Source organism: Oryx dammah, unplaced genomic scaffold (genome assembly GCF_014754425.2).
Source record: "Oryx dammah isolate SB20612 unplaced genomic scaffold, SCBI_Odam_1.1 HiC_scaffold_27, whole genome shotgun sequence".
In the NCBI taxonomy this organism is placed as follows: Eukaryota; Metazoa; Chordata; class Mammalia; order Artiodactyla; family Bovidae; genus Oryx; species Oryx dammah.
In genome coordinates, this window is record NW_024070211.1 from 43537883 (window position 1) to 43547320 (window position 9438).

Genomic DNA, 9438 nt, shown 5'->3' on the forward strand with positions numbered 1-9438 from the left:
GAATTAATAAAATAATGCTAAAAGCAAGAATGGTGATCAAAATTGAAATGGTGGTCCTCAATAGTGCACTGCATGTCTTTGGATCAGATGCTCCAATAATGGTTGAGTGCTGGATGTAATATCTGCCACAGAATCAGAGCACAATAAATGTGTCATAAAGAAATAAGCTAATTTTCTTATTTTCATTTTCTTTTTGAGTTTATATGTTGCCTTGGCTTGAAAATATCCAAAGGCCTCTATCCTTCTGGCAGAATGGACGCTAACCTGATCTTCAGATGGCTGTGAAAATTCTGCAGCACAGTGGAGTGGAAGAAGCATTTGTCTCAAGAGACCAGGTCTGAGTCCAGGCTTTGCCTTGTAGTACCTGTGGGAGTTTTGGACAAATCACTTCCTCTCTCTAAGCCTCTGTTTCCTCAGCGGTTAAAGAGGGGGCTGGATCAGGAGAAATCCCAGGCTTATTCTGCTCTAACAACCTCTGAGTCTATGCAAGCTGGCTGAATGTCACCTTGAGCCCTGCCCAGAATATCCAGTTGGCTAAAATTTCTGCTTTGGTCTTAAAATATGACTTAGTAGCATTTTCTTTTCATCACCTGACTTATGTCATTTGAAGGTCATCTGTGACCACCAGAATGAATGGGGTTTCAAGCCCTTAAAAACAAAAATGATAATTATTCAGTGACATCATCAGTATGTCAGCCATGCGTTTTGCCACATTGGCTATATGATTTGGTAATAATTATCTGCAAGACCCTTCCACAGGAAACACCTGCTGAGGTGTAGGTCAGCCCAGCTGCTCTAAATATGAAACACTTCTTCTGTCCTGTCCCTGCAGAAATAGAGATAAGCAGGGCAGACTCTCAAGAAACCTCAAAGCCCCCAGCTTCCTCTTCATTCTCCCTTTCTTCCATCAGAGTCTGCCATCTATTCTAGCCACTGCACTTTTTATTGTATTCCGAGATAGAAATGTAATGGAACCACCGTTAGTACATGTCCTTCTACCCAGTTCTATCTAATTTAATTGTCCTGGTCATATTTGACTTTTAATATTTTTTTGTTTCCTATTAAAAGAAATGAGAAGTTACTTGCTTTTAATTTAATTGAGATTTTCCTCAGAGGGAAAACAGTGAGTACGAAGAAATGGGTAAGAACTCTATCTCGTGCTGTCTCCTACCGCACAATTTCCATCAACTCTGGATCGAGAATTGTGTCCCTGTGACCCTGACTTATCTTCTCTCCTCACCTCCTTGAAGTCAACTGTTTTCCTTTCACCTTTCTGCTCTAAGATGCCCAACTAGTCATCCCCCATTCCCACGATTCCCCCATTCTCCTGGGGTTCCTCATTGGCTTAGGTTCTGCTCTGTCCACATAGTGGTAATATCATGATCCACTCACCTGTTCGGGGAATCAATAGTCTCAGACCTTAAAACTATCATAGCTTCAAGCCTCCTGGAGAGCATGCTTCTGGAACATTATTCTTTTAATAAATAGTTATTTTATTAATAAATATGAAATACTGATTGGGTGTAGAAACATGGCAGCAAATCAAATGGGGAGTAGGAGAGGAAAGCAGATCAAAAACCCTTCAGGAGGGTGTGGAATAGGATGGGGGCATGTGATGTGCTAAACCAGTGTCCCCCCCAAAGTTCAAGTCTACCCAGAACCTCTGAATATGACCTTATTGGGCAACTGAGGCTTTGCTGATGTAATCAAGTTAAGATGAGGTCATCCTGGGTTGCTGTTGTTGTTGTTCAGTCACCCAGTCGTGTCTAACTCTTTGCAACCCCCTGGACTGCAACACACCAGGCCTCCCTGTCCCTTACCAACTCCCAGAGTTTTCACAAGTTCATGTTCATTGCATCAGTGATGCCATCCAGCCATCTCAGGCTCTGATGACCTCTTTTCCTGCCTTTGATCTTTCCCAGCGTCAGGGGCTTTTCCAATGAGTTGTCTATTCACATCAGATCCAGTCCCTCCAGTGAAATTCAAGGTTGATCTCGCTTAAGATTGACTGGTTTGATCTTCTTGGGTGGCCCTGCATGGCATGGCTCATAGCTTCATTGAGTTATGCAAGCCCCTTCGCCATGACAAGGCAGTGATCCATGAAGGGGCATCCTACGTTAGGGGGGCTGTAAATCCAATAGAACTTTGTTAGTCAGAGACAAACAGGGAAAGCACCATGTGACAATGGGCGGGAGACTGGCGTGATGAGAGCCAAGGTGGGGATCAGGATTGCTGGCAATCTTGTTGCAAGCTAGGAAGAAGCTGTTCTAGGGCCTTCGGAGAGAGAATGGCCCTGCTGTCCCTTCAGTTTTGGACCTCTAGCCTGTGAAACTACAAGAGGATAAATTTATATTGTTTTAAGCTGCTAAGATTGTGATAATTATGGTACCCCCCGGGAATTAATACAGATTATCCCAGTGACTAAGTAGTGGCAGACAAACAAATTCCTGAGAACCTCACCCCTGGGCACAAGAGGATGGAGGATCTGGGACCAAGGATCCTCAATATTCAGAGTCGAATCCAAAGCCTTGCTCTTCTACGAGTGATATCAGAATATGACAGTGTGCAAGGAAAGATGATGGGAACACTAAAGACCCTGACTGTTACTGTGATGAAAAGAGAACAAGCAGAAGAGGAAAAAGACAAAAGAAAGGAGATATGGAGAAAGGCAGGATTTTAGAGAAAAGTGATAGCATTGGTAGTGACCTTATATCAATAACCAGAGTCAAAGTAGAATGAAGAGCAAAATATCAAAATTTGACTCTACCGAAATCCAAAGATACAAAACCTGCATAAAAGAAGATTAATTATGCAAACTGCTTACCATTTATGCCTAATGAACTTGTAGCACGATAACAATTATGTGTATTGTTAAATGTTAGATTTAAATTATTGTAAATTTTATTTGATCAAAGCAGTAAACTCTATGCAAATAAGCTTTATAAATAGTGATTCCTACCACATGGTCACTAGCTCCACAAGCTTTGAAAAAAAACAAAACTACAGGTAACAATGCTTCACATCACTCAGATAAGTACAGAAAACAGGATACAATATCGTGCTACTTATGGATTTTACCACCCAACCCTAGATTTAATAAGCATTAGGAAAAAAAAGAAGCATGTTATTATGTGTGAAAGTGCTTATTGAGAGAATTTACCAGGTTTACAGGTGTGATACACTCTATAGAATATTCCTTGACCAAGATAAAAATGCCTGTTGTGTGTTTAACAGAGGAACATTAAGCTTTCTCTGGCAAACCTCTGGCATGTCCACTGCCTGAATTTTAACAAAGACTGCTTGTTGCTACTGTGTGCTTGCTTGTGTGTACCCCAGTCTCACATACAAAATAAGGTCTCTTTTCATGCTCCCACCAAGACATAAGGAGAATATCCTGCAACTGTGAATGCACAGCCCTGTGTAACTGTTGGGGTTCAGCTGAACTTTGTCTCTTTCATTTTGAGACCATGAACAGTCCCACAGATTTCCTCTCCCAAACATGCTAGCTTTTTGTGTTTAATGATCAGTCTGGATTTAAACAAAATGCAATGTGTTTTTAGAGATATTTGAAACTAAAATAGGAAGTCTCGTTATCGGTTTATTGGTCTATAACCAGGTTCTTTCCTGTAGAGAGATGTTTTTAAGGTTCAATGTGAAACCCACAGGTAGCAGCTCCTTTTCCAAGGATGGGGTGTTGGTGCCCTCTTGAGGAAGAAGGGAAAAGGCAGAGGATAAAGAAGGGAAGGGAATGGCGGGGAAACTGAGAAAGGAATATTTAGATAGCTTGGTGCTTCAAGTCGAATCTACCTCAAAGGACAGTTGGGTTTTGGCCAAGAAGGTGGCCAACAAACTTTTTGCAGTTTTTCTCAGCACAAATTCACATATCTTGATGTTTATAAATATAGCCTGCTTTGCTGCTGCTTTTTTATTTACCGTGTGTTTTCCAAGGTAATGCCATTTTGATGAAGCAGTGTTTCCCTGACTTTCATATAGTTCATGGTCAAGAACAATTTTATATGATTAAATCCACACCGTCACTCTGACAGAATATTGGCCATCAATCCCCTTATACCCTAACTTGTGAATCACAAATCTCAAAAGTCTCCCATCTAGTTTGCCCTTCTTCCCTGGTTCATACTCTGGTTTAACCTAACCATGAAAATGCAGTAATGTTACTCTTTCCTTGCTACTCACTTTTGACAAGTTCCTAATCCTTTGTCTCACAACTCTTTGAACACAGTCAAATTTTCTGCCTAATTTTGATTCCAGGAGCATGAGCTTTGAGAATATTTTTTATAGAGGACAAATAATATGTTTAGTTACCATCTCCACCCTCAACCTCCAAATTAAAAAAAAAAAAAAGTCCTTTTAGGAGTTTTCTTGAAAGAAAATTAACTGGCTAGTGAACTATTCCAGACAATTGAAGAGACTCAGAGCATTTACCTGATTTGTTTCAATAGTGTGTTAGCAACAAACTCTCTGGGGTTCTAGTCTAATCCTGTAGAATGAATTTTCCCTCTACCCAAATCCTTAGCACAACTGCAGGCTTAGAGCCACCTGTATGTATTTCTTGTCACTAATTTTTTATTATCTTAGGACTGGTCAAGACAAAGATGCAAGCATGTTGGCTTCCAAGAGACCATATATTGTAGTAGATCAAAGAACCTGCTTTAAAATTATGTAATCTGAGTTCTAATTTCCTCCTCTGTCACTTTTTAATCACTTACATTTCAGCCAGGTTGCTTTAAGCTTTCTGGCCTCATCCTCTCATCTGTAAAACCGGCATGGTCAGAGGATCTTCCTATGCTAAGGAACCTGGGTCAAGACTCCAGACACAGACCAAGGCTACTTTTTGGTCATTTGCTATGTAATAATTATTTCTACATCCTGGGACACTTCAAATTTACAAAACGATCTTGAGAAAAGCAGAGCTTGAACCATTCCATTTCAGTAAAACAATATTAAAATAAAATAAGGGAACTAGAATAGACCATAGAGTGGCATAGGGCGTTCTTTAGCTTTGCTCTGAATTTGTTCTGAATTGCCACGTTTTTGCATCCTTGCTGCTCTGTAACAACCTCTCAGTTCGCCCCAAATGAGAAATTACAGCTTGATTTCATCAATGTGAGTCTTCTTAGATGTCACAGGGAAGCAGGTCACCCCAAGAGAAATTATGACTGTGTTTTATACACCGTACTTTTTTGTGGACCAACATATTTTTGCCTCATCTACCTCTGAGAGAACAGGTTTTGGGGGTAGAGGAGGTAGTGACAGACATATATCTCAATCAGAGCCTTGGAAACCGTCATCATTTAAGGAAAGATATCTGTATCAGAAAGCTGAAAACCGAGGTCATGGAGTGTCTGATTATTATGTAATATGACCTCAAGTCAAAATAAAGGAAGCTTGCTCTGAAAAACCCTGGTGACTCTATTATTTGTCTCAAAATGCTGAACCTCCTGCTCACTGTCACATAAAAAAAAACTTATTAACACTTGGAAACTGAAAGGCATCTGCCCCTATTTTGGACCCAAAATTCCCCTCAAACATCCCACAGCGAGTGGTTATGAGGATTAAATGAGGTAACGTTATGAAATGCTCAGCCTGGGGTCCCAGATATGACTGTATTCAGTAGATATCTGTCACTGTCTCTATTGATCATCTCATCTCTGGCTCTTTTGCAAATATCTTAGCAAGTAAAACAAAGAACTAAATTTTTAGCCTAAGCTGACCTCCTGGGCACTGTGCTCATGGGGAGATATTTGTCCAGGGAAGGACCCTGCAGGAACAAAATGTTTATCCCTTTAAATCTGAGCAAGATCGGACGAGAGGATCAAGTGTTTCCCACAGCATTCACCAAGACAAGTCCACCTCTGTCCTGGCAGGACCTGTGGCAACATGGGCTCCGGGGTACTGCTACTGAGATTCCTAGAGGAGTCCTTGACATTGCCCATGGCCACGCCTCCTATGCTTGTCTCTATCTATCATTAGGCTCTTTTCCTAACAGGGCCAGAAGGAATCCCTCTTTAAATCTGTCAGAATTTCCTTTCCTACCAGATTATATAGATAAACACCTGTTGTTCCATTCAAGTGGCACAGGATGTTGATTATTTTATTAATGCAATTCAGAATTCTTAGAGAAGTGTCTTTCCATGAATAAGATTTTTCCCCCATTTTGAATAAGGCAAAATTCATTATTATTATTTTTTTTTCCAGAAGCCTATATGGATCTGCCTTAAATCTTCTGGAGGTTGAAATTGGTTGAGTTTGAATACAGCTTAAAGCTTATTTCCCTCAATTTAAAAAAATAAAGAAATAGGAAAAGAAAGACAGACCTAAAATCTATTTTGATTGAAGTCAAACTTGATTGAATCCTGTTTACAATGAACTTAGATGATGTTGCCTCATTGTTCAGTGTATTACATTAGTGTTCTGAAAATAAATTACTTGGTCAAAATAAATAAATAAAACATATTTCCCTCATACGATTATTTGTGAATGTATTTTTTGTCCCTTAGGCTTATTGCTTGAAAAGACCAGGTTTTACTGATAATAAGAAATGTTCTGTGGGTTAGTATAAAAATGTTTCAAAAGAATATAGACCACAAAAAGCCTACTTGGTGGTAGTTTTGCTATGTATCAGTGACACTTGAGGCAGGTGCCCAAGACAACAGGACAACCACCTCCCATTTTTATACTAACTCACAGGATGAGTCAGATGTGCAGTAGATGAATACATACTGAGATGGGAGAGGTCAGGCATAGCAAAAGTGGACGTTTCCCACCTCTACCTGCCCTGCCTGTTTCTTATAAGTATAACCCACAAAATCAACATAGTTTTCTTTTGCCTTCAGTGGGTTCATTAGCTTACAAAGCCATCCTTGAAATTTCAAGTACAATCAACTGCAATTGCAGTTTTAACTTATGCAATATGTGTGTGAATGAGGATGTGAATATCACATCCTCATGTGGGTTTTTTTTTTAAAGAGATTTCAGTATTACATTTTAATCATCTCTCTGCTTCTCACAAAGACAAAGATCCAACATCTCAATTTTCAACATTTTTCAGCATCTCTCCATTGACTTGATTATTTTGCAGTCCCTATAATGTGGTATCTTCATCACTCAAAATTGCTGATTACATGTATATATTCCATTCCATGGAAATATTTTTTGAGATAAGCCTATGTTTCTTAATGCTGGATAGCCAGAAAATAAAATTGGTTAACCAGAATCATTTAGATACCATCAATCACAGAGACTAACCAAAGCTAAAGAATGCTATTTTAATATTTTTTAAACTGAGTCCCAAATAGATTGCTCAGTCTGCAGCCACAGACTCCAAAATATGAACCAAATATGAAAACATTTTAACTTTCATGTTTTAATGATAAGAATGTTGTTGGCATTAATATTTGAACATTTCAGCATACCTAGTTCTGAAAGCTATGTCATGGCAGGCTCAGAATCCACTGGCAGACTATAAATAAAATCTTTCTATAAATATACTTCATGCCAAACTACCAGCAGAATACATTTTTCATCTTCTAAACAGATGGTATAAGAGAAAAATCATGCATGTATATGATTAATCAAATGTGCTTTTGCTGATAGAATTTTCATTACTGTTACCAGCATGGGTTTTGTGAAATTTCTGCATGTTATATTTTCTTTTGTTTATTTAAGGAAACGATTAATATAAATGAAGATGGAAAGATGATAGGCCTTAATATGTGTGGTTTCTTTAAGGTCTACTGCAGCTGGGATGTAAGGGTATTTTCCTACAAAGACATATCTAGGCACCTCTTTCAGGTCTGTGGTTAATCCACATACTTAGGCTTTCAGCTTCTTATTCTCCCAACCCCTATCCCAAAGCCCTCACTGGTCATCTGCCAGAACTCCTATTCAGCTGAGAAGCTAGTCTTTATGATTGATATGAGACACTGAAAGCAGAAAAGAATGCTTTACTGAAGCAAACACCAGGGCAAGGGGCTTTGGCATATTATAAATAGCACAGTAAGGAATGGGACTCCTCTACCTTCAGATCACCAGGGTTTATACCCAGTCAACCACTATGGCAAAGAGAGTGGTTGCTCACCCCATATCTGTTCTATTTCTCCTTGTATAGAACACTACAAATTTTTATCTAGGCATATCATCATCTAGAATAAAAGATTAATTCTTCAAGCCACCTTAGTAGCTATGCGAAGCCATAGAAAAATAGTATGTGACCTGGGGCTAAATTTTAGCCCAGATTTAAGTAAGGTAGGTGGCTTATTTTTTGCCCTATGGCTTTTGTCCTACTTTGGATTGTCTTGTATGTGTATGTGATGGCTAGAACTTCAGTAGCCATTTTGGACCATGAAATAGAAGTGCTATGCTTAGATGATGTACAGAAATTTTAGATTTGGAATCTCTGAAATCACTGAGGAACTACTGTGACAACTCACGTCTACCTCCTGTTAGGCTTCTTGTATGTGAAAAAGGAACAAGGAGCAATGTTCTTATTATCCTGGCTATGGGCCTTTGGCAGGTTACTTAACTTCTCAACATCTTAGTTTCCATACTTATGAAATGGGGGGTCAGAATGCCACCTAGCTCAGGGGTTGCCGTGGGCACCAAATGAAATGACATGCGAAGTACTCAGACTAGGAACCTGTACATAGTAAGTACTTCACAAACTGTCGATCTTATTAAGGATACCTGACATTTTAGTATCTAACAGTCAATTTCAACAATTGAAAAGTGCCCTGGGAAGTTCCTCAGCCTGTTATTATTTTTAAATGTTCTAAAGTGTAAATTTTGAATCATGTCTTCTAAACAGGAATGAGTCATTTATCTAGGTGGGGACTCTGACATCTGCCTCCATACCACTTTGTTGCCCTCTGTTCAGACAGTAACTCCCTCACGGTATGACTAAAACATTGTTTTTTCATGAAAACAACTCTGAAAAAAAGGCAAATATCAGTGCTTGTGATAGTAATAAAGAAAATATTAAGAAGCATAATAAGGGAGCAAAATAAAATTTCCTAGTTAGAAAATTAACTTTATGCTAATGGTTCTGAATCATGCCATGAGTAGAACCACCACGTGCTCCATGCAGAGGAAGCTATAGACTAGAAAGGTCATTTCAAACATGAGCATTTTCAGATGGCACTCAATGTATCATTTACAAATGTTAAAGACCTGATCTTGCATTTGATCTGCAATCAAAATATACAGGCAACAACACGGATTAAAGTTAAAGAATTAAAGGGAAATGGAACCTGCAGAATGATGACACAGGGCAGATCCTTTGGGTTAGAAGAGTTCCAGTAGTGAAGAAACTAATTTTATTGTATTCATACCACATACTCAGGCTTCCCAGGTGGCACTAGGGTATAGAATCTGCCATCAATGCAGTAAACTTAAGAGATGTAGGCTCAATCCCTGGGTTGG